Source organism: Microtus pennsylvanicus, chromosome 6 (assembly GCF_037038515.1).
Source record: "Microtus pennsylvanicus isolate mMicPen1 chromosome 6, mMicPen1.hap1, whole genome shotgun sequence".
NCBI lineage: Eukaryota > Metazoa > Chordata > Mammalia > Rodentia > Cricetidae > Microtus > Microtus pennsylvanicus.
The window spans coordinates 98,002,075-98,027,385 of record NC_134584.1 but is presented as its reverse complement, the minus strand read 5'-3'; positions in this window follow the sequence as shown (position 1 = coordinate 98,027,385).

Here is a 25,311-nt window from a genome sequence, read left to right as displayed (position 1 = left end):
AATTAAGTCACATGTTCCTGCAGATAAAACAGGACAGATCCAGAATACAATGGAGGCTCTCTCTTTGTTTTTCCTGAAGGAGTCACACTATGGCAGAGCTGGGCTCTCTGCACAGGAAAATCAGTTGTATCTGAATTGACAGCGCTGTAGGGGGTTGCAATTAGAATCTGGACATCAGATTCCAGCTTGACTGTGGATATGCAGGAAACTATCCATCACCTACTCAGATTCAAAATCTATTTGTTGCCTCTCCAATCAGTGACAAGGACATTAAGAAAAAATGTTTTGATCTATCTTCATAGCAGGAAGGTGTCATAGAATTTTATTATTTTTTATTTAATGGTTTTAATATATTTAAATTGAATCCAGATTCCCTGGAAAAGCAAGCATTGCTCTTAACCACTGAGTCATCTTTCCAGCCCCCGGGACCTTGTTCCTATCAGTACTTTTTAATATTTCTTTTATTTTTAAAATGTTTTTATTGAAATAGAATTACATCACTTCCCCTCCCTTTCCTTCCTCCAGCCCCTCCCACCTACCCCCACGCTACCCCTTCTATCCCTCCTTCTCTCTCATTCATAGCCTTTTCCTGTATTATTGTTATATACATGTATGTGTGCATACGCATGCACAAGTATATATATGTATATATACATATACATATATATGTATATATATACAACCCACTGAGTCTGTTTCTGTTAGTGGTGTGTATATCAGTTAAGAGCTGACCTCTCTGCTTTGGACAGTCGATAAGGGGGCTCATCCCTGGGAGAGAATGCTTCTCTTTCCCCTAGCAGTCATTAATTGCCTGGAGTTCTTTGTCTAAAGGTGGGACCCTGCAAAACTTTTCCCATCCACATTAACAAGTCCGCTGATATTCCCTTGTTCCAGCCTTCTTTTTGAAGCCATTTCTAGGAGAGACTACTTGGCAGCAGACTTCATTCTGGCTCTTACCATCTCTCTGGCCTTTCTTCCTTGACGTTCTCTGAGCCACGGATGCAGGGCCGATGATGTAGAGCAAGTATCCATTGGTCCTGGGCACCCCATGATCCATCACTCTCTGCACTATGTCCAGCTGTAGACTTCTGTAACAATCTCTATTTACTGTAATGGGAGCTTCTTTGATCAGGGTGGTAGCTGCACTTATCTGTGAGTCTAAGGGTAAGATTAGACTGTAGTAAGGAATTATGCTGGTCTAGCAAAGTGGCCATTGTTGATTCTTTTCTAAGGTCCTTGACCTCTGTCCCCAAGAAGCTGGCTAGGTTTTCAGTACTAGGCTTAATTTCTCTCCTGTTGAGTGGGCCCTACATCCAATTAGACATCCATTGGTTATCATTTTAAGATGTGAGTGCCACCTGTTCCACCAATATCTTGCCATATTGGTCATTGTTGGATTCAAAGATGATGCATCTAGGTAGAAGTATTAATTGCTTCTGTCCTTTGGCAGTTTGCACAGTATCTTCTAGAAGCACAGAAGCCAGACCACAGGAACGAGCCTTTATTATTAGCTCTAACTTGAATCATATGAGTCTCGTATCCTAAGTGCATGGTGTCTTCAGTGACAGGGACTTTCAAATTCTGAGTGGTGACCAAGGGCTACATTAATAGCCTGTATTATCTGGAAGTCACTTAGATTTCCCTGGGAAACCATACAAAAGGTTTCTTGTGCCCGGTGCTGGGGATTTTATTAGTTTATGGGTTTTGTCATAGAATTTTAGAGTAGACATTTTGTTGCTCTATTTGATTTGCTTTTTCTTACTTTCTCTTTCCCAGTGCCCTGTCATCTAAGGGTCACTTCTCTGTACATTATTCTATCCAGGGTTCCTCTCTTCATATCTTCATGAGGGGTACTCAGGGAAACAGTGATTGCTCTCATCTCCTGGCACCAAATGGACTCTCCAGTAACCGCAGACATGCACAGCCTTGACCTCATCGCTGTGATTACCAGTACCAGGCACTAACAGCTCTTGGGAAGCTGAAGCAGAAGGATTGCAAGGCTGTGGCAAGACTGGGCAGCACAATGGTGATCCATCCTTTTAGAGAATGGGCTGAGGATACATCCCAGTGCTAAAACACTGCCCACACTGTGCAAGGCCCTGTGTTTGATCTCCAGCATACACACACACACACACACACTCACTTGTGGTCATAGCCATATTAATGACATTGTAATATGTTGTGCTGTGTTGCCTAGCAAACTCTTTGCAAGTATCGCCACAGTCATTATTATAGCAAAACAGGGGTATTTTGTGCTCAAATGAAAGGTAAAGAAAACCATGATACAGAAGCCAATACTGTGAGCCTGGTGGTGTAACTCAGTGTGAGAACATGTGCATAGCATGTACCAGGCATTGAATGACAGGCCCAGAATGGAAGGGGACTTCAACCAGTAAATGCAGCTAGCATCTCCCCCTCAATGTATCCAGCCCCCACTCACAAAATGTGCATCCCTGTTTCTTCTGTTTGCTTTTCATTCTTTAGCATTTGCACCTGACGCTTATTCCTAATGCTTTCTCCAGCAAACTGTTTTCTGGCAATCTCTACCACCATAAGTGACTGACCCCCACCGGGTTACAGAAGCCCCCTCCTCAGAGCTGATGGCCCAAAGTGACCCCTCCCCTAGACCCTCTTCTCTGATGTATCAAGAGCAGCTGTAGGTCATCACCAGGCTCACGTTCTATTCTGTGTCCCTCTAGAGTTCTGTCCTTAGCTGTTAGCTCAGCTTTGGTCAGCTGCTGCAGATTACTGAGAGAGCGGTGACTCCAGCGCCACACCAGTGGGTGTCAGGGCACTTGGAATGAGTCATCTAAGGGGTTTCGTGGGTATGACTCTATCCTAGTATCTGCTCAATTCCTTGGAAGAATAGGAAAAAACCATAGAAGTTTTTGAAATGGGCCAGTTAAAGAGATAGGTATATGTGAATAATCAGACTGAATATAGCACCTGTCCAATGCAGATATGCTTTTCCCTGTGACTGAGAGCCCAGCTCATCAGATGTCTCCAACATCCTAGAAATACAAACATAGTATCCTGTCCAACTTGGCGATGTGTTAGACAGTGACTAAGAGCCTGGCTCATGAGAAGTTCTCAGTATCCTGGAGAACAGAAATGAGGGTTCTCGGTTTTGGAAGTGAAGATATCGGATTGCTTTAATGTCATATGAAGAGAACACAGCATTGCACAGATTATTAACCCCACTTTTTCTACATGCACAAAGCAGGGACAGTCCTGGGACCTAGCTCAGGGCTGCTGAGAGAAAAAAACTTCTGGATGTTTATGACGTGTTTGAAACTGTTCTTTAATATATGGAGACATCATGGGAGACCTGCCTTTTCCTAAACAGAAAAGAGGAGGAGTGGATTGAGGGGTGAGAACAGAGGGAGAGGAACTGAGAGGAGGAGGTAACTGCAGCTGGGATGTAAAGTAAATAAATAAATAAATTTATTTTTTAAAAATATGTAGAGACTTTAACATGTGTTAACTAGATATATAATATAGAATCTTGTGTTGAATACCTGATTGAATGTTGAATATGTAACTGAACAATAAATGAAAACATTTTAAAACACTGTGGAAACCAAACAAAACACATCTATGGGCCATTTGTGGCCATCGTGTTATCAATATTGAGACCTCTGTTTACTTTTTTAACTGTGTCATTCATCTTGGGCCACTCGGGTCTGATATACTCATAGATGGCTTCTCCAATACAGTTTCAAAACAGCCCTTTGTCTGATGCCAAACTCATGACGCTGAGCCTTCTATGTTGTAATCTACTTTTCTCTCATCTCATAAAGTCCTAGTTGAAAACTTTTTGAGAAGCTCCCGCTTCCTAGCTCCAGAGGGGTTGAGCTAAAGTCCCTTTTCAGACTTTCTTCCCTGCACTGTTTGCAGATGGTACTCCTAGTGAGCTTCATTACCAGCAATCAGCAGTGTGGTGAGGACATGGGTTGGGCACAGTTGAGAACAAGGCTAAAAATACGCACTTTCAAATTAAAATCCTGAATTGGACCAGAAAAGGAGAAGAAAAGACAGGATAGGTAGGGCAAGCTTTATTTAGTTACACCAGTGAATGAAAAGAGAAAGAAAATGAATATTTTGAAGGAGTTGGGAATATCGCAGAACTACTTTCATCTCCAGTAATGTTGTCAAAACACCCATGATGATGCAAATGCCTGTCACACACACCCAGAGGAAGCTTATTTACATATTTGAGATGCACAGGGTTGTAAGTGATGGTTTAATTGGGAAAAGTCTGCCTAGTCATTTGAACAAGCAAACCTAAAAACAGACACACATAACATACTGCTGAGAGGAAAATAAACGAGATGGTTTCTCTTCCACTGCTTTAACACAGTCCCCTCCCTCCTCCTGACTCCCTCTATCCTATTTTCATTTCCATCAGAAAAAAAAAAAGCACTGTTCAGCATTTCCCAAGTCTCCTTAACCTTTCTGACTTCCTCACTTGGGGCCAATGGAAGACAAAGCAGTCTCTCAATGACTGCAGACAGGCTTCAGGCAGGACCCAATCACCAGACTGACCTCTGAGACTGGGAGGGTCACCCTAAAAGCAAGCAATGCAAAGACTGAACAACTAAGGTATGTAGAACATCTAAATCAGTAACTAGAAAATAAAAAGGCATTTAGAAGACAGGTTTTCTTATCTGTGAGTCAATAGGGAACTGGTATATATAGAAAAAAAAGATGATTTTGTCTCTAATTAGAATTTTTAACTGGGAAGAATCATATCATATAGAAATGATAATTAGCTCTGAGTTGATTACGTTTCTTTACAATTTTATTCAGGTTTTTTTAATGCTATACAAAAAGAAATAATTCTTAAATCAAATACTCTGGATGCTATCACATTAAATACATTTTGTTTTCTATTTTTATACTTATCCACCCCAACCAATAGTAACACTCATGAGTTCCTGAGTTTTTAAAACTCTAGTTTTAATCAGGCATGGCACCTTATACCTGAGATCCAGCAGGAGTAGGAAGATTGTTTGAATTCATAAGTTTGATGCTAACTTAGACTGGGATAAAAAGCAAACAATACCTGTCCAAAGAAAATTAAAGTTAAAATTCTATCTCACTTTTGGAGTTCTTTTAAACCTCTCCAGAAATTAATATTCAGAGAGTTTAATAGTTTTATTCATTCCTGGTGAATTCTATATAGTGTATTTTTAAAAGAGATTGGTGATAATACCAAACTTAAGCTGAATATCACTTGATAAAGTTGCAATCTCTCAAAACACACAAAAATAATACCAAAGCACAAAAACAGACCCTTAGAACATGAAATGGTTCGTCATTTTGGCTACTCTTGCTAAGGAACTCTTTTTTTAATTTATTTATTTATTAAAGATTTCTGTCTCTTCCCCGCCACCTCCTCCCATTTCCCTCCCCCTTCCCCAATCAAGACCCCATCCCTTGTCAGCCCAAAGAGCGATCAGGGTTCCCTGACCTGTGGGAAGTCCAAGGACCACCCACCTCCATCCAGGTCTAGTAAGGTGAGCATCCAAACTGCCTAGGCTCCAAGAACAATGGCAATAGGTTTTTGATCCTACTGCTAAGGAACTCTTTTGACTGTCAAATACTCTCCAGAAGACAGAACTTCAGCACTGGGGTGGTGGACCTATGTTCTCAAAACCTGCAGAATCACCTCAACCACAAGAAGACAGAACACAGAAATGAGGCATCTGCATAGCCCCAAGGTAAATTCCATCCTCCATAGGACAAAAATCTATGTCCCAATGTCTCCGCTTCTCTGACTGCCAAAAGGACTTCTTTTTTTCTACCACAAGATCTTAGCTTGCTTTCTATTGCTGTGATATAAAACACCTTAAGTGGGGAAGAAGGATTACTTCATTTTATATCTTATAGTCCATCCTGAAGGGAAGTCAGGGTAGATATCAAAGGTAGGAACCTGCAGGCAGACACTGAGGCAGAAACCATAGAGAAACACTGAGTACTGTCTTGCTCTCCAAGGCTTTTCAGCCTACTTTCTTATGGAACACCCACCCAGGGGTGGTACTCCCATGGTGTGCTGGACCCTCCCACATCAATTATTAAGCAAGAAAATGCCTCTGTAGACTTACCTACAAGCTAATCTTCCTAACTGAGTTTCCCTCTTACCAGACGACCTGAGTCTGTTGACAAAAAAAAAAAAAAGTCTATCCAGCACATGCTGAATTCAACCCCAGGGCCTTTAGGGCCTTCTACATCTTCATCAAATGTTCTGCCACTGGGATACATCTCCAGCACAGTGGGACAATCTAAGCAGTAAATAATTCATTAACGCTTGTTGCGCTGTCTCCCTCCCTACCACCACCTTATTCCCACACTTAAGTTTTCTGTAATCATCTCCAGAATAAACTCTATGTCTTAGTTTGGTCTACTGTAATGTAAAAGACTGTGGCATTTATTCTCACAGTCACAGAGCCTGGAAGTCTGTGGCTGGCATGGTTTGGTTCTTGTCAACCCTCTTCTTGGTTTCCTTAGAGCCCCTCTCAAGGTATAAACTCCAGTACAGAAAGAAGGAAAGAGCTCCTGCAGCTTCCTCCTTCTACAAGGGTACTAGTTTCATCACGAGAGCCACACTCATGTGGCTTTACCTAACCCTAGTTGCCTCCCAAAAGTTCCACCTCTAAATATCATCACATTAGGGATTAGAGTTTGGGGTTTTACCCTTGTTCAGTCCATGGCACTCAACTCAAGTTTAAGCCGTAGGGAACATGTGTTTGTGTGTGGCCGAGGACTCATCATTACAAATGCCTAGGCTAAAGAGTCTTTAAGTTGCTCCTGATAAAGTCACTAACAGCAAGTAAAAGAAGCCTACGTTTGAGTCATTGAGGTCCAGTGGCCAAATTAAACTGGCCATGGATACCACCTCCATACAGAACCAAACTAGAAAAATGTACCTTGCTGCTTGGATAAACTGTTAGTGCGCATAACTGTCAGTCAATGATCCCACCTGCCCATCAGCAAAATTAATCTGCAAAGTCTTGTCTTTGAAGATACAGCTTCCTAGAAGCATGAAGGATTCAACTCATCCATCAAGAACTGCCTCCTTTTCGGCTGAGTCTTGGCAACCTAACAGTAAGACAGTTTCTATGCTGGCCTGGGTTCTGCCAAGGACATGTGATACACATGTCTACTACTACGTTGTGGCACACCAGTAAGCTTTCACAGAGTCACTCTGTCTTAGGAAAGCCCCAGACATCTTGTCTCTGGGACAAGGGCATTCATTATCTTCTGCTTTCACTGATGTCTCCATACAGTAGATATTGCCATAGTTATCTCAACTCCACTGCTAAAGGCCTTCTCTGCTTGAAATGGTTTTTCCTAGACTAATCTAATGAGTGTGAGTCCCCAGTTTATCTCTAAATATATGACCTTGCTTAGTCAAACCTCAGAATCTGGTTCTGTAAAATGCCAATAACATAAAACTTACACTGTAGGTCATTGTGAGAACAGCAACAAAAAAAAATAAACCATGAAATGTATTTAGTACAGTCCCTGGACAAAGTGCACTTCTATGCCTTAAATGTTATTGAAACCACATTCAATTATAGCAACTGAACAATGCAAATATATAAAGAGTTGAACTTAGAACCTGGAGACACTTTAGGAGAAAAGTAAGCTTTTTTTTTCATTCTAATTGTTTCATTCTTGTGCAATTTAACATTCATTAAAACTCACTTATAATGTGAGAAAAATTATTTCAAAGAAGCAAAAATAGTAAAGATATCCATCTAGGAACTCATGATCTAAAAAAAGAGAAATATCTATGAATGTATGGATTTAGTCACGCACCAAACATTTGCTGAATCCTGACGTTGTGTGCAAAGTGCAGGGTAACAGGGTCACAATGATGAACAAGACTTTATCTCCTCTGAGGGAAACAGCTGTCTAAAGAGCCAGTAATAGCCCTTGTGGTGGTGTGAAGAGCGCTATATCCGAGGTAACATGGAAGACCTTAAGAGGACTAGCCAGCTCCACTCAGAGGTGCTGGAGTGTGGTGAAGCCCCTCCATTACAACAGTTAAGCTGGAAGCTGAAGGATGAAGAGTGGTTAGCACGCTAACCCATGAGGAAAGAAGATCTGGAGTACAGCATATATACCCCAGGGAATCATGGGAGAATATAGCATCACCTGGGGATGCCGACTTAGACGACTTTGAACTCAGGACAGTGGAGAACAAAAGGCAGAGAAATTGAGCAAAACAATTCCCACAAGCGATAGTTTACAATTATTTTTAAATGACCATAGTGAAGTTATCATCAACGTTTTGAAATATGAATACTGCCAAAGGTGAAAGCATGTGTCCTTCTTTCTATGACTCGTTTGTGCCAAAGCTAAATCCAGAACTTGAGAGTCTCAACTTCCACATGTGGTGTTCTATTCTCCAGGCCAACAGCTTGTAAAGGGCTTATGTATTGCCTGGAAATTACTATGAACAGACCTTATAGGGCTTCGCACCATAACTTCCTGTCAGAAGCTCTGGGACATGGAGTAGAAATGTGTGTCTACGATAGAGCCAATCCTGTTGGCAGAGGTATGGATGAGTCAGCCCCAAAGCTGTAAACCTGTGATAACTGTCCATGTTACTCTGCTGTCACGTGGCAACATGGCTGGGGAAGAGATGCTCCCTCACCCATCAATGCCTGAGGCAGATGGGAGACCTGGCCCTGAGACCGTAAGAGCAGGAGAGCTGCCCTTGTCCCTCAGCAGCTACAATGCTCAGGAGAGCAGGCCCTGCACCTCACCTAGCAGCACAATAGAACCAATCCTGCTGGCAGAGGGGTGGGTGAGACAACAAGGGCAATGCAGAAGAGCTCACCCTGATGGTGGAGACAAGGAAGAACTGGCAGCTGATCAGCCCTACAACTACTCAGGCCCAGAACCAGGGATATGAGTTGGCCCACCCCAGCATCCACCCCATCTGTGTTCTGCTGGAGCACATGAAGGGACCGGTCCTGCAGTCCCAAAGCTACAGGATCTCCATGACACAGGGAAAAATCAGGATAACCAAGAGGAGTTCAAGTGAGGGCTCAGCATCAGTAGTGTAGCAGAAACCAGAGGCCTGAAACCAAACCAACGACACTTTGTAGAGAACACTTGCAAGTAAAGATATATGGATAAAAAGGTTTACTGCATGATGTATTGTGTCAGAGTACAGCTTCTATAATGAGATTGATTTTTCTTTTTTCTTGTTTTTCCTCTCTTAAATCTTATTTTATTTTGTAGGGGAGGGGAGGTGTTGCAAGAACAAAAGGTAGATACGAAGGGACAGGGGAATGAATGGGATAGAGATGCATGATGTAAAAGATACAAGAATAAATTAAAAATAAAGTTTGAGAAAAAGAAAGAAATATGTTTCTAAACATTCTGCAGCTGGCTCTGGGTCACACTGAAACATGCCATTCTGGACTATACAGGAAAGGAAAAAGGAAAGTAAAAGCTTGTCTCTTTAGCACAACAGTCTGAATGCTTGCTATGAACGCACATACATCACAATCATTTATCAAAAAAATACTCTGAAAACTTTATGAAGATGCTCAGTTTGCCAGGTGATGTGATGGGCAGGTCTTAGCAGCCACCCAGCTGTGGGTAGCCAGGAAATTCTTTTTCTTCACACCATCTAAGTGCTAGCTAGCTAGCTACATGGAAACCCAAGAACAGACATATTTCAGGGTTGCTGCTTAGAGTTGATTGACATAAAGAAATTAAGTAAATTAATTTTCCCCTGAGAGGTATTCTCATTCCAGAACTTGAACTTGTGGTTATCCTGCCTCAGTTCCAAGTCCTGGAATTACAGATATGTACCACCATGCTCGGCCAAATAGACCCATTTTTACCATTACAACATAGAAGAGTTCAGGCACATGTGAATAAAAAGTCTGTTGACCCATTTTTACTATCATGCAACTCGGCGTCCTCTTCAGTTATTGCATGTTATGTATGTTTAATAAAATAGTGACAGCCGACCGGGCGGTGGTGGCGCACGCCTTTAATCGCAGCACTTGGGAGGCAGAGGCAGGAGGATCTCTGTGAGTTCGAGACCAGCCTGGTCTACAAGAGCTAGTTCCAGGACAGACTCCAAAACCACAGAGAAACCCTGTCTCGAAAAACCAAAAAAAAAAAAAAAACCAAAATAGTGACAGCCGAGCTGAATGTGATAATATACACCTGTAATCTCAGAAGATTCAAGGGTTCAGATTAGTCTGGGCCACATAGTAAATTATTATCACCTTCCCACTATTGTATATACTGAGACCTTGTCTCAAAAATGCCAAAATACAAAGTGACCACCAAATGGGCAAGCTAACTATTGAAAAGAATAAAACTAATATTTGAGTATATATAAAAGATGCATAACATGTGTTAAAAATCGAGCAGACTTCATATGACTGAACATATAACATCTGAAAAAGTGAAGTCTGGGCACTGTGGCTGTAACATCGATTTTTCTGAAATTAGAACCATTCTGCATCCCGTAAACCTGCCCTCTGTATTGCTGACATCAACCACTGAGGTGATGAAGAAAAATCTGCTTTGTGCTAGTATCTGGCAAACTAACACAAGTTAATTTGTCAATTAAACTATCAGTGTAAGAGGGGATGCTACAAACCAACATTAGCAGGTTAAGAGAGGGGAACTGTATTATTCATAAAGAAAAACACAAGTCCCCAACAAGAATTCAGATGTCACTCAGAAGATGAACAATGGGGAAGCAAGTTAAAGGCAGGGTCTCAGTGACCTCTAGTGTTAGGAAGGAGAATACGCTGAGAAAGAAAATTGCCCGCGGTGCACAATCTCTTTTTTTAAAAAAAAAAAAAATCCTATTATAGATATAATGTGCATTTTATATATAATCTTCATTGCAACATAGTTTTTATTTCCATCTATTGAAGTCACCTAGGGAAAAAAGATCACCTAAGCAATCGCCTGTAGGATTTTACGTTTCACCCTTCACTGAGACGCCGCTCTGACAGTATTAAAATGTGTTCTTCTGCCCAGCACACGCAAAAGTTTAAAATCTCAGCCGTACTAGCCAGACATCCTTAAGGAAAAAAGAATGCCTGCTATTAAATGTTAAATAACAGTAGGTCTCCCAATTGGTATTGAGAAAGGGTCAAGGGGATGCCGAGAGGCAATAAAGTCATTGCAGTTTTAGTAGTGTGGAAAGAGAGTGCTTACATCCAGGGCTTCACCTTCTAATGTATGCATTGATTTTTCTAAAAGCACAGCTCCGACCACCTTCAATCAAGGTTCTTCAAACCCCCCTGGTTGCTTACCAAATTAAGAACAAGTTCTTAGGTGGGTCATTCAAGGGCTTCTGGGAAATAACCCCTGACCTTTGTCTAACATGTCACAACATGCGCTGTTTGTGTGCGCGCAGAACCTCCTGCCTCCCACCTTCTTTTTTGCTGCAGTTTTTGTGAGCCTTTGCAAAAGGACAGCCCAAGTCTGGGGGAACGGGGGCTTACTTCTGACAATCAGATTTCACTCCTTATTCTAATGTTTGATAGATATGTAGCATTATCATCATCAGTTAACCTAACTGAACTGCTAAAAGGACAGTGTGTGCCCTACGTGTATTGCCACAGCCACCTCTGTCCAACAGAAAGAAGGATAGAACACAACAAAGTCAAAAGCCACTGCTGCTGTTCATCAGTGCTGGGCTGGGTGTTGAGCAAGACAATCCACTCTCCTAGCCCTAGAAATTATAGGTTTCTCGCTATAAAGCAAGCCCCGCAATAACCGCTTTATGACGTCAGTGAGAAGGCTAACATCAGGTGGCAAACGAGAAGTTCCCAGTGTTCCCTACGCACACGGTGCACTCCTCCTCCGTCCACTCCAGCACCGCCGCCTCTGCTCACCTCTTCATTCGCAAGAGCTTGAGTGTCAGAGTATACGACGATGGCGTGTCTGACTTTCTGATTCCTGCTTCTTCTGTGAAAATTGCCATCAGCCAAAAATTCAAGATGCTAATGCACATCTGAAGCTTGGTGACCACGAACTGTCTGATCACAGTGCCCACTTTCACCAGTGGTTTTGATCTTTTGTGCTTTCTGCTCGGACTTAGAGCACGGAGAATCGGCTTTCTAAGCTCAGTAAATCAGGAAAAGCATCTTAGGCATAGTCTTGGCTCGGGGTGAAGAGTAAACAAAAAAGCTTCAGTAGATGATCCTCTTCCTATGAGGCACTGAGAGTATTTAAAAACTCAAAGACCCATAGTTAGATGGTTTCCAGGACCATACAGAAAGGAATTGTGCAGTGGGTGCCAAGTTACAAATTCTTCAGAAAGAAAACGTTCCAGGGAATGACTGTCCAGCAATGAGAATATATTGAACACTATATATACTTTAAAATACCTAAGATTAAAAAGAAAATAGCCAGGTGGTGATGGTGCACGCCTTTAATCCCAGCACTCAGGAGGCAGAGGCAGGCAGATCTCTGTGAGTTTGAGGCCAGCCTGGTCTACAAAGTAAGTTTCAGAACAGCCAGGGCTAGACAAAGAAAACCTGTCTGGAAAAGATATATAAAATACTTAAGATGGTGATTTCTGTACTGTATTTATGTCACTACAATTAAGGATTATTTAAGAACGCAAGGTGTAGCTCGGTGGTGCAGTACTCGCCTCACAGGCATAAGGTCCAGGGTTCAATACCCAGTACTCACATACACACACACACACACACAACAAGAGAAAGGAGAGAGAGAAAGGAAAGAGAGAGGAGAGAGAGTTGGACAGATGTCTTATAAAAGCTTATGAAATAATTAATTAGTCCCATGTAAGTATCACAAATCTTATATTATCTTGAGTTTATGTTAAGTATGAGAAAAAATAATTTTTGCTCCCTTTGAGCATCACCTACCATATAAAGAGGGACTGATTCTAACTCATGCTAGAAATAAAAGGATGAAAAGAGTGAACATCCATCTTTTGCCCGGAGAAAGAGGCAGAACTGGGGATAACTCGTAGCAACAGTCAGAGTTCACAGGATTACTTAAATATTGTCTCGGCAATGGTTACCAACAATTCCTGATATCCTTACCCCCAAAATAGCAAAGGGGGAGGAAATTTCAAGGCCACGTACAGACTTTGCCCCTCCCTGGTAAGCAGGTAGGAGGAAGATAGAAAGATTCAAAGTCTGCTCTGTTGCTTGAAATGACTTGTAAAAGCCCCTCTGCCGTGAGTCCCTCCAAACATAACCCTTGGTATTCACCTGATGCTGGAATCTTTGGAAACCTGGGAGCCTCCTGCAGAAGGGAGCTGCAAGAATCACAGCATTGTATCCACAGACCTTTGCCCTGCGCCCACTCTGTGTTCCCTGGGATGCTGTCTCTGAAATGTCAGGTAGATTCCAGCAACCCAAGGTGTTCTGTAGCCTGGGATCACAGTTTGCCGTCATCATCATTTTGTTCTTGTTGATGTAGTTGGCACTTGGGATTTTTTATTTTTGTTTTGTTTTAATTTGCTATTTTTAACTTTTTTCTTTTGATGAATAACACACATACAGAAAAGTGCACAAGTCATAATTCACAGGTGATAGAGTATCTCTGTCTAACCAGATCAAAGAATCACTGCATTGCCCCAGCTCCAAAGAACCCTCTGAGCCTCCTGCAAGTTGCCCTGCCAAAGGAAACTATAACCCAGATGCTTTGCTTTTGCCTATCTTTTTGTAGCTTTGAATGGAATAAGAAGGAGCTCATGAGAACCTATGGAACTGTGATTTTTCACACACACACACACACACACACACACACACACACACCTTGCTAATGTGGCTGCTATGCAAACACGAATTGTCCATTTTGCTATCACTTCAGTTCCCCAGTTATTTGATATTATTCCATCATACCTGAAATTCCTGCGAAATTTTTGTGCCTTAAGTTTCCAATCATGTTCTAAGATTGTTCAGACAGAATTTTCTTGCCAGAAATTCCCAAATCCTGTATTTTAATTCCAACAAAAAAAATTCTGTGCTGGGTGGTGGTAGCGCACGCCTTTAACCCTAGCACTCAGGAGGCAGAGGCAGGTGGATCTCTGTGAGTTCAAGACCAGCCTGGTCTACAAAGCAAGTTCCAGGACAGCCAAGGCTACACAGAGGAACCCTATCTCAAAAAATCCAAACACACGCACACACACACACACACGCACACACACACGTACCTACACACACACACACACACACACACACACACACACAATCCTATTCGAGAATCAGGAAAGTCATGTTTTCCTGAGAACAAAATGACCCATCCATGCTTGTAGGCATTCTGTCACCATCTTAGATGCTATTCTTGAGATTTCTGCATTCTTTTTTTTAATTTATTTATTTATTAAGGATTTCTGCCTCCTCCCCACCACCGCCTCCCATTTCCCTTCCCCTCTCCCAATCAAGTCCCCCTCCCTCATCAGCTTGAAGAGCAATCAGGGTTCCCTGACCTGTGGGAAGCCCAAGGACCGCCCACCTCCATCCAGGTCTAGTAAGGTGAGCATCCAAACTGCCTAGGCTCCCCCAAAGCCAGTACGCAGTAGGATCAAAAACCCACTGCGATTGTTCTTGAGTTCTCAGTAGTCCTCATTGTCCGCTATGTTCAGCTAGTCCTGTTTTATCCCAAGGAGACAGAGACAGAGACCCACATTGGAGCACCGGACAGAAATCTCAAGGTCCAAATCAGGAGCAGAAGGAGAGGGAGCACGAGCAAGGAACTCAGGACCGCGAGGGGTGCACCCACACACTGAGACAATGGGGATGTTTTATCGGGAACTCACCAAGGCCAGCTGGCCTGGGTCTGAGATTTCTGCATTCTGTAGAGTTCCATCAGTAAGCTTTATTAGAGGTCTATGAGACAAACACAGCACTGCTAGCTGATTAACAAAATAAGGGAAGATCTAGTCCCTAGTTTGAGAGAAACTGGAGGGTGTTAAAGGTAAACATGCTGTGTGATCCAGCTCTCTTATTTCTGAGTAAATATCAAAAGAAAACAAAGTCAGCATGACAAAGACAAAGACAGAAAACCCATGTTCACTGCAGCAGTATTCCTGGTAGCTAAAATTTGGCATTTCTTTAAGTGCCTATAAACAGATGAAAGGTCAAAGAAAACGTGTGTGTGCAATGCAATCTGTTCAGCAATAAAGAAGAATGAAATTATGTTGTCCACAGTGAAATAGATGGGTCTGGAAGGCAAGATGTTACTTAATCTGTTCACAGAAAGATAAATGCATGTTCAGCCAGGCAGTGATGGCGCACACCTTTAATTCCAGCACTAGAGAGACAGAGGCAGGCAGATCTCTGTGAGCTCAAGGCCAGCCTGGTCTACAAGAGCTAGTTCCAGGACAGGCTCCAAAGCTACAGAGAAACTCTGCCTCAAAAAAAAAAATAATAACACAAACAAAGAGATAAATGCACGTTCTCTTTTATATCGGAACGTGGCATTGTGATTAGTAAAGCTGGGAAGAATAGGGAGAGAAACAAGTAAAGGGAAGTTGGACCATGGGTACCAAAACACGGATAGGAGGAATAAGCTCTCTCTCATGTTCCATAGCATGGTGGGGTAACTGGAGGTCACAGAGACCCGTTGTGAGTTCTATGGGGGTCTAGAAGAGAGGATGCCAAAGGCTAGAAATACACAATAAAGTGATAAAGATCATGTAACTAAGAAGAGAATCATAGGTGGGGAGTAAGGGAGCTTAGGGAGGAAATAGAGTGATATAAGACATCACCACCAAGTCTAAACCAACAACAGAAATTCACAATATAATAAAAAATGGAGCACCTCCATTAGTCTTGTAGATGATCTACAAAAGCCTGGCTATGGTGTGTTTGGGTGTATACTAATTGATTTCAACTACTTTTCCCTGGAGGGGAATGATTCTTCAGATATTTTATTCATTTTAAACAACCAAGCATATCATAATAAGTATCTGAGGCTTTAAACCACAAACCTCTGTGAAACCCAACCTGAAATTCCAGTGTCACTCATCTGTTTAATAACCAAAAAGTAATACCCCTGATTTTCCTGTTTGAACGCAGAAATTGACTCCTGGGAAGGCAGAGAAGCCAATTTGCAATGAGCAGCTTCCATTTCCCACTTTTAATTCAAATCTTTATGAAACTGTTTGAAGTCTTGACACTCATCGTGGCATTCCAGTGTAGCTCAGGAGGGGCCCTGGGGGGGAGGGACATTTATATGTAAAATATGTCTGCATACCAACCCAACAGGTGTGGACTTGGGGTCCTATAAAAAGGGCATCTTTCCAACCAACGAAGTGGGGAGCTGAGAGTGGTGCAAGCCGATCTAGCTGAGCGTGGGGGTCCTTCAAAGCCTCCTGTAACAGCTCCTTTGTTTTCTGAGCTCTGAGAACTGTACTTGTCACTCATTCATGGGCACAACCCAGGACCTGAAGGAAAACCAAGAGTGTGTACGGCGAAGAAGCCCTTGGTGTATGGGTGGGGATGAGAGCCTTGCGGTCAAACGCCAGCCCCAATCAAGGCAGAAGAAGAGGTAAATGGGGCCCAGTCTGAACAAAACCAGGGCAGGAAGGAGTAGACTGACGGACAGAATCTTCTGCTTCAAAGCAGTCTAGAATGCTGGGAAGAAGGTTCCGTGGGTAGGAGCACGTCCTCACAAGTATGAAGTGCTGAGTTCAAATCCTCAGCACCCACGTAAAGAAACTGTGTGTGCCTATAACCCGCATTTAAGAAAGAGACAGGTCTCAGGAGTCTGTAAGACCACCCTTGACCCTTCCTCCGTAGTTCCGGTTTGTTTGCCATTATGATAGAAAGCTTCCTGCCAGGCAAATATTCTACCACCAAGCTGCACCCCAGCATTCAGAAACCAGTTGTCACCTGAGTTTATATCAATAAGAACGCACATGCATAGAGAATGTGGTATTGAAGGCGATCTAGGAGGGTTAGGGATATCTCTCAGTAGCAGAGATCTTGCCCAGTGTATCCAAGGTCCTAACTTTGATCTACAGCATTCCAAAAAAGGGAGATTGTAGGGTGCACCCACAAATAATCCTGGGCTTAGGTTGACTCAAAAGATTCCACACCCAGGAAAGCAGCAAATCTGTTCTGGCAGAGAGAGCACATGGCTGAGCTGCTGGCTCTGTCTGCAGAAACACTGCCCTGCTGTGCCCACCCATGTTGTTCAGACTCTGTGCAGGTGCTTCCAGTGGAGAAAATGGAGTCACGGGACCCAGGGGTCTGGTTCCTGCCAGCTGCAAAATTCTGGGAACACTTAAACACAGGTACCCCTTGCCTTACCCCAAGGACAGCTTTGCAAGGTTTATATCTACAACCAGACCTTTCTTTAAGTAGCGATATCACGGTCTTTATCCCACTACATTTAATCCTTAAACGGCATCTTAGGTAAGCAATAAATTAAAATTTTAAGTGTTGGCACGCATATTGCCATAAGTGGCAAACTATAGGAAAACGTTTAATTCTAAGTAAGGACTCCAGAGTCTTAAAGGGCTTCCCGAATATATTTCCGAACAAAACCTTAAGGTAGCCATGTAATCTTTAAAATCCCATGCTAACATTGACTTAACAAAGACAGATAGTTGCAAACAAGCTTTTGCTATTTGCATGTGGAAAATTAATTATCTTCCAATGGCAAGTTTACAGATTAAAAATAAACATGAAGATCTAAATTGTTTTGATGGCACAGCTGCATATATAGTCACACATTTTTCATTATTTGAAATGAGTCTTGGTTCCAGCAAATGCAATCTCACAGTAAGCGTTACCGAGGCTGGCTCTGCTTCTCAGGAGAGACTTGCTGATAAGGGCTTCATTTGCTTGGTTGCTCATTCCTTCTTATCGTCAAGCAGTACTGGTGACCGAAGCTAAGGCCTAATGCCTATTAGTCAGGTGCCAGACTACCGACCCAGACTTCCAGCCCTTATTTAGAGACAGAGTCTTGCTAAATTACCCAACTCTGCCACAAAGACCCAGGGATTTGCTTGTCTCTGCCTCCCCGGTGTTGAGATTACAAACGTGTCAGCACGCTTAGAGTTTTTTATGTGGCTTCTGGGGTTCAAACTCAGGTCCCCTTGCTTATGTGGCAAACATTTAACCAACAGCAGTGTCTCTCCTGACCCCCGAGTTGGGCTTCTTTTAAGAGCAGTAACTGTTCTAGTTTTATTCCGTTGCTGTAATAAAACATGCGGATCAAAAGCAACTTGTTGGGGGGAAGGGGTCTTTTCAGTTTACCTTCCAGATGAGAATCCTCCCCTGAAAACAGTCTGAGCAGAGCCTCAAGCAGGAGCTTGGAGCAGAGCCCCTGGAAAGGCTATCTGCTGACTCGGACTCGCTCCGGGGCTCATGCTTAGGTACTTCCTTAGACACCCAGACCCATTTGCCCAGCTATGGTGCTGCCTGCATTGAGCTGGGCCTTCTTCTGTCAATTAGCAATCAATTAGACAGTCCTCCATTACCATACCAACTGACAATCTGACCTAGGTATTTCCTCAGTTGAGGCTTCCTTTTCACAGACGACACGAGGTTGTGTCAAGCTGAAAACAAAGGCACAATAACCAAGCCAAGCGTGATGATGAAGGCCTCTCATACCATCACTCGGGAGGCTGAGGCATGAGGACCAGCAGTTCAAGATCAGTCTGAGCTGCACAGCGATTCTATGCCAGCCTGCAGCACAGCATGAGACCCTGTCTGTAAAAGACCCCTCCTTCGCTCTACCTAACTGCCTGACTGTTGGATACTAAATACTAAATAATAAGACTAGTAAGGAAGAAATGGCTTTTCCAGCCTAGCCTCAGCATTTCACATAATTAACCAAATGACATTTACATATAAGACACATAACTTAAATATTGTTTAATAGTTGTAAACCTCATTTTATTCTACCTACGAAAATGTGAGAAATTAGTACGATTTTCTAGCTCTTTTTTTCCTTCATGTGTATCTGGAGATAGAATGATAACTCCATCTAGAGTCTATCACAGGTCATTGTTCAGCAAAAAGAAAACTATATGAAAATGACTTATTGGATCGTGGAGAGAAAGGGCAGGAAAATGATCCAGGATACACTGACGTGACTGCAAAATGTGTTGGTGGTCCCACGGGGTGTGGCATAAATAGACATCATCAATAAATTAGGTATTTGTGTATATGGATATAGATGTCTATCAGGGCATTATGAAAATATGAAATCACTGTTATGAAATTAATAGCACCCATCTCACCGTTTAGTTCATGTGTTCCTCGGCACACGAAGGCCACCATGCCTTTTCAGCGTCACCATCCCACACGGAAACATTTCAGAACTTTAAAAGTGCATTCGCTAACGTCTTCGTAGAGAGCAGTGTGCTCAGCCTGTTCTTTGAAATGAAGTGTCTGTCAGCCATCTCTGCAATTCTTAGAAATGAGATGTTAGCGGCCTGTGGTGACAAGAACGGACTCAGTGTGGGCTGCTGATAGCACAGACGCCTACCATGGTCTCAGTGTGCTTCAGTGCTGGACTAATGATTTGTGCCTAATGGATCATGAAGAGCATTTCGAAGCCTCCTCTTCTCTCTGAACATCCTCAACTCCCAAGACCTTGTCAAAAAAAAAAAAAAACACCAGTGGTTGTCACAATGCTGTTCCCCAAGTGTCCCTCACCCAATTGCAACCTTTAAATGTATTTGGTGACTTTCAAAAGTGCAGCAAAGGTCAAGGGAAATTCAATAATGCACATCTGAGCTTTAGGAAAAAAAAAACTTGCACCAAAAATCATCTTAGAGAAAGAGATGCTACTTCATGGGAAGAGTAAACCGTCGCTGCTTGAAAAATATTGTTCTATCCAGTTAGAATAAAATAAGAGCTAATGGTGATGGGCACCTGCCAAGCGCGAGATGCTAACGTGGGATGTTAGCTTTTGCAGCTTGGCTGTAAGCTCCGTTCGCATTGTCATTTACACATGCAGTCACAGACACTAGCAGACACTAACGTGACTTATTTCACAAGCGGAAAGCTCGTGCCTCCACCCGGGTCTCCCTGGTTCCGGGGTACAAGTGCATAATTACTCTCTGAAGTCCCCCAATGTCGTTACATGGAAATCTATGAACCCGGAACATTTTTCAGAAACTATACATCTACTCACAGAGAAATCCTTAGAAGATAGAGTTTGGCATCGACCCAGGTTTCCATTCCGGCTCTCATTTGTGTCCCATGTAACCTTGAGCACATTTTTTAATTCGTTAGTGGGCTTCTAATAAGCTCAGATGTGCGACACGATCCCCATTTTCAGATGAATACCCTGAATTAAGCAACATGCGAGTGTATTCCATCATTTGGGTCCCTTTATTTGGGAAGACATTTTTTTTTAATATGGTATCGACTTCTCTTGCATCTCCTCTAGATCATAAAATTGGAGAACCAGGCTTTGAGAACTGTAATGATAAGAAACTATTGTATGATTAGTCTTAGAGTAATCCTAGGTCCAGACTATGCCCTAGAGTTCTCTTCAAATGAACCAATGTTTTCACTATCAGCCATCCTGGCAAGAGCTCCTTTGGGGACAATAAGAAAGGACTCAGGAGAACCACCTTGGACAGAAGTCGTGTCCCTTTCCTTGAGACTAGGGACTGAGGTGGTTCCTCCAGGGCTGGCTACTTCTAAGCCATATTGACACAGTCCCAGAAAGAATCAAGCAACCAGTCTGACAGGAACATTTAAAGTTACAACAACACAGCTGTCATTTTTTTTAATTCTTATTAACTTCTAGTAAAAATCCGTGTTATGGTCTAGAGCAAAATTTAGCAAACATTTTCTGTAAATAATACGGGCTTTGTGGCCCATGCTGTCTCTGCCACAAGTATTCAGCTCTGCCATTGCAGTGTACAAGCAAATGAGAGTAATTGTGTCCCAATAAAACTTTATTTATACACACTGAAATTATAACAATATCATTCTCGCATGAAATGTTAAGCTATTTAAAAATATAAAATATATTCTTAATTTCCAGTTCATATAAAGACGGGCAGCTTTTAGACTTGAACCAGGGGTCAGAGTTTACCAGCCCCTGCTTTAGAAAATTAAGGAAGAGGACATGTTTTCTTGGAAGAAAGGTAGTGAAAGAGAAATTGCTGCCCTTGTCTGGAAACCTGAGAATGGAAACTCACTGCATCAAAAGACAGACAGCAGCTCATTGAGCGTTTTTTGATGTTGTTGTTTTTTTGAGAGGGTCTCACGTAGCCCAGGCTAGCCTCAGACTCTCTGTGTTCCAGGATGACCTTGAACTTTTGATTTTTCCTGTATCCCCTTCAGGTACCGGGATCACAGTCAGGTGCCACTGCTCACACGAAAAGGTGGTACAAGCCTGTAATCCCAGAACTCGGGAGGCAGGGGCAGGAGAATCTCCGAGTTTAAGGCCAATCTGGTCTGCAGAATGAATTCCAGGACAGCCAAGGCTACACAGAGAAACACTGCCTCAAGACAAAAATAATAATAATAATTAAAAAACAGCCATGTTTCATGGAATGCTGAATTTCCTTCAGTTTAACCAAGCCCACCCATATTGTCTGAATTTTGGCACGTCAACACAAAAGCAATGATGTCTCCTATGCTGCTGAAAATTGGGGTGTTTGTGGGTTTTGAGACAGGGTTTCTCTGTGTAAACTTGGCTGTCCTGGAACTCACTCTGTAGACCAGGCTGGCCTGGAACTTAGAGACCCACCTGCCTCTGCTCCTGAGCACTGGAATTAACGCGTGCACCACCACCACCTAGTGGTGAAGATTGGTTATCACAGATATACTCCTGAGATGTGCCTGAAGCACAGGCCGCACTCCCAGCCTGTTTTTTTTTCTACTTCCTTCCTATTATTGAGCTTTTAACTTTAAAAACTCTGTGTGATTATGCTTAATTCATATCTTCATTTTTTAGAGCTACCTCTATCTTTATTAGTAAAGAGGTTCTTGTTTGTTTTATAACATAATTCTTTATTGGTTACTTGGGAATTTTGCATCATGCACCCCAATCCCGTTCACCTCCATATCTGCTCCTCACCCCTTCAGTGTCCCCCAAAAAGAAACTCTCCAAAAAATTAATTTAAAAAAAACTGCTTTGCTCCTCTCTCTTTCCCACCTCTCCAACACTTCTTCTTTCTTCCTAGTGGCATTGGGAGCTGCAGTGTGACGCACAGTACCCTTTAATCCAGTCAACCACACCCACAAATGTTCACTGCAGTGAGTGAGTCATTGGTCTGTTTCAAGGCCTCTGGCTTCTAGCACACCATCATCACTGGTCCCTCACCAAAACTCCTCTCAGTAATCCTGCTGTCGCCTCGAGTCATGAAGAGCCTTCACTCATCTTTCCATAGGACCAGTTCACACGCTCCAGCAGTCATAGATGGGGTAGATGTTAGGGTGGTCCATGCCATTGGAGCCAGCTCTCTCACACCCAAGATGAGGGATGGGGCCATCTCTCCTGCTGCAATGTCCAGGGTCAGTGAAGGGTGGAGCCAGCTCAACACAGTCCTCAGATTTCAACACGCATGGTTCCGATGGCCCCTGTGGTAGCCATCAATACATCAATACAGACCCCAGCTGCAGTGGGACCTGGAACCCAGACATGGCCTATGGCAGCAGCCCACCCAGATGCCATGACCCCAGGTGGCAGGATAGGCAACTCTGATCAGCATGGCCCCAGAAGCTCAGCCCTCAGATACCAACATGGCCCAGGTTGGGCCTAGCTCCTGAGCATCTGTGTGGCCTTTGGTGGCACTAAGTCATATCTTAACCACTGAGGTTTTTCTAAATCTGCTACTAGAAAAATAGAAAATCTAAATTATTATTACTTAAAACATGGATTTATATTTATTACTTATCAAGAGATTTACTTTTTCACAACCTGGAGACAAAAGACAAAAATACAATGCCGGTATTCAGGTGCTACAGACAGGACTTTCCCAGCATGCATGAGGCCCTGAATTCAAGCCCCAGCACACATAAAACCAGGAGCAGTGATGGTTGGGATTCCAGCACTTGAGGGAGAGATGGCAGGACCAAAAGTCCAAGGTCATCCTGGGATACATAGAGTTGGAAGCCAGTCTGGGTTGCATGAGACCCTCTCTCAAAAAAAAAAACAGTACTCAGAAGGGTCTTTAGTGAGGATCTCTCGTTACATTAGAACTACAGCATGTCTATCTGCCCCTCCACATTCTATGAGCTTCTGCGTGCACGCTTCCATGTGCCTCTCCCCAGTCTTTACTTCTGTGCATATTTAGAAATGAAAACTCTCATTAAATACATTCATCTTATGGATTAACCAAAGGAGATTTTTGTGAACATTAATGCAGTAGAGAAAATCAATACATCACAATTAGAAAAAAGCAATTGGGGAAAGAAAAAAAAACCTCCTGGTTTTTATTTTATTTTATTTTATTTTTATTCAGACACACTTAGATTGTTTGCATGGAAAATAATTTCTGCTATTCGTTCCATCAGCCACAGCTCTTGAGCCAATGACGCCAACGGACGCTAATGAGAAGGCATTTTTCATGTCTGTTACATCTGACTCAACACTAAGTTGCTTAATGAATTACATTTGTGCTTCATCTTAGAGTTGATTAAATATTTAACATTTGGAACAATAATATAGCCACGTTTGGTAAGTTAACGGTGAGATGCAAAATGGCTTCCAGCAACTAATTTCGGAAGTGTACGTAGTACAGGCAGCACTACTAAATATAATCTAACCACACTGGGTGTGGTGGCGCACGCCTTTAATCCCAACACTCGGGAGGCAGAGGCAGATGAATCTTTGTAAATCCAAGGCAATTCTGGTCTACATAGAGTTCTAGGGCAGCCAGGTCTACACAGTACCTTGACTCAAAAAACAAAAAAATGTGGGGGCTGAAAAAAAGGGGGGGTTGGAAAACTTAGGCCCAAGAAAACAAACTGACATGTGTCAGGTCATCTGGGTACATCTTGATCTGCCACTTCTTTAGCTGTGTGTTAGACTCCTTTTAAAAAAAAAAAAAACTCAAAACTGAACTTACTTCTTTCAGGAGAGTGACTACCTGGTTTTCAGAAATCGGCCAAACTCTTGAACAGATACGGCCTTTCTATTTGCCTTCCCACCTTCCCACATTAAGGGAGAGGTCGTGACTTTAGCTGTTGTGGTTATACCTGGCTAAGTACCAACATGACCGAGTATAAGATTTATTTTTAGAGTTAGAGTTAGAGTTAATGAAAGACGGAAAGAATAAGACATCAATTTCATAAAGAAATACACACCGCAATAAAATATTCATGGGGTCCTTCTCTGTGGACACGTGAGCATAAAGGAAAATGAGGCTGGTACTATTAAATAGTCTTTTTTTAAGTTCTAACTTAATCAATATGTAGTTCTGATTTAGAAGTTGTGAGGAGGTGCTAAAAGGCAAGATTCCTCAATAAAACAGGGATTTTAATTCAGTTGATTAATTTTGTAACATTATTGGCATAAAATTAACACGGTAAGCTGCACATATTTAAGAGGTAAAGTTCAACAAGTGTTGGTGTAGGTGTATACACTCATAAAATGCCATTCCCGCCATTCAAGCTTTTCTACCCCCTTCCCACTCATCCCAGCCAGCATCTGTACTTTTTGTTATTTGCTTTTATCTTCCAGGTGTCAAAAGGTCCTTTGTTGACTATTTTCCTGTGTGCTTCTTACTTAGTTGAGTATTCAGTCGTCTTGTTATGGATTTCCACCTTGAAATCGTGAGGTTGGTGGTCATCTGCCTGGCAGCCAAAAAACACAATTGTCCCCCCCAAAATTTCTTAATGCTTCCAGAGAGTTCTCCAGCTAAAGATGAATGGTGTTGACAGTTTCATCACAAGCAATACCTTCTTCACTGTGCATGGTGGGGTCTTTTGTCTTTGTTTTTTGTTGTTGCTGCTGCTGTTGTGTTCTGTTTCATCTGGTCTCTTGGGGTTTTCTTGAGGGCTTTCGGATGTGAGCATGTGTTTTGGGGTCTGGGTTTTAAATGATTGAAAAGAATTTTTCATTGTAGTGTGAAGGAATAAAATAAGGACTGGGCATGTTGTGTAAGAATTCTACCTCAGAGCTGTGTCTGCAGCCTTCTGTGAGGGCTTTGCTGACCTGGACAGAGGCAGACAGCACCTCTTTACTCTGAGCCTATCTGTTCTGGATGGTCAGTTATACCCAAATCGTTATGCCCTTGGAAATGCCATCACGGTCAATATTTTGGAGGTAGAACTGGCAACCCATCTTGGCCACCAAGGCAAGAATGTCATCTCTCTCTTCAGATGAAAAATCCTAAGAGGCATTCTG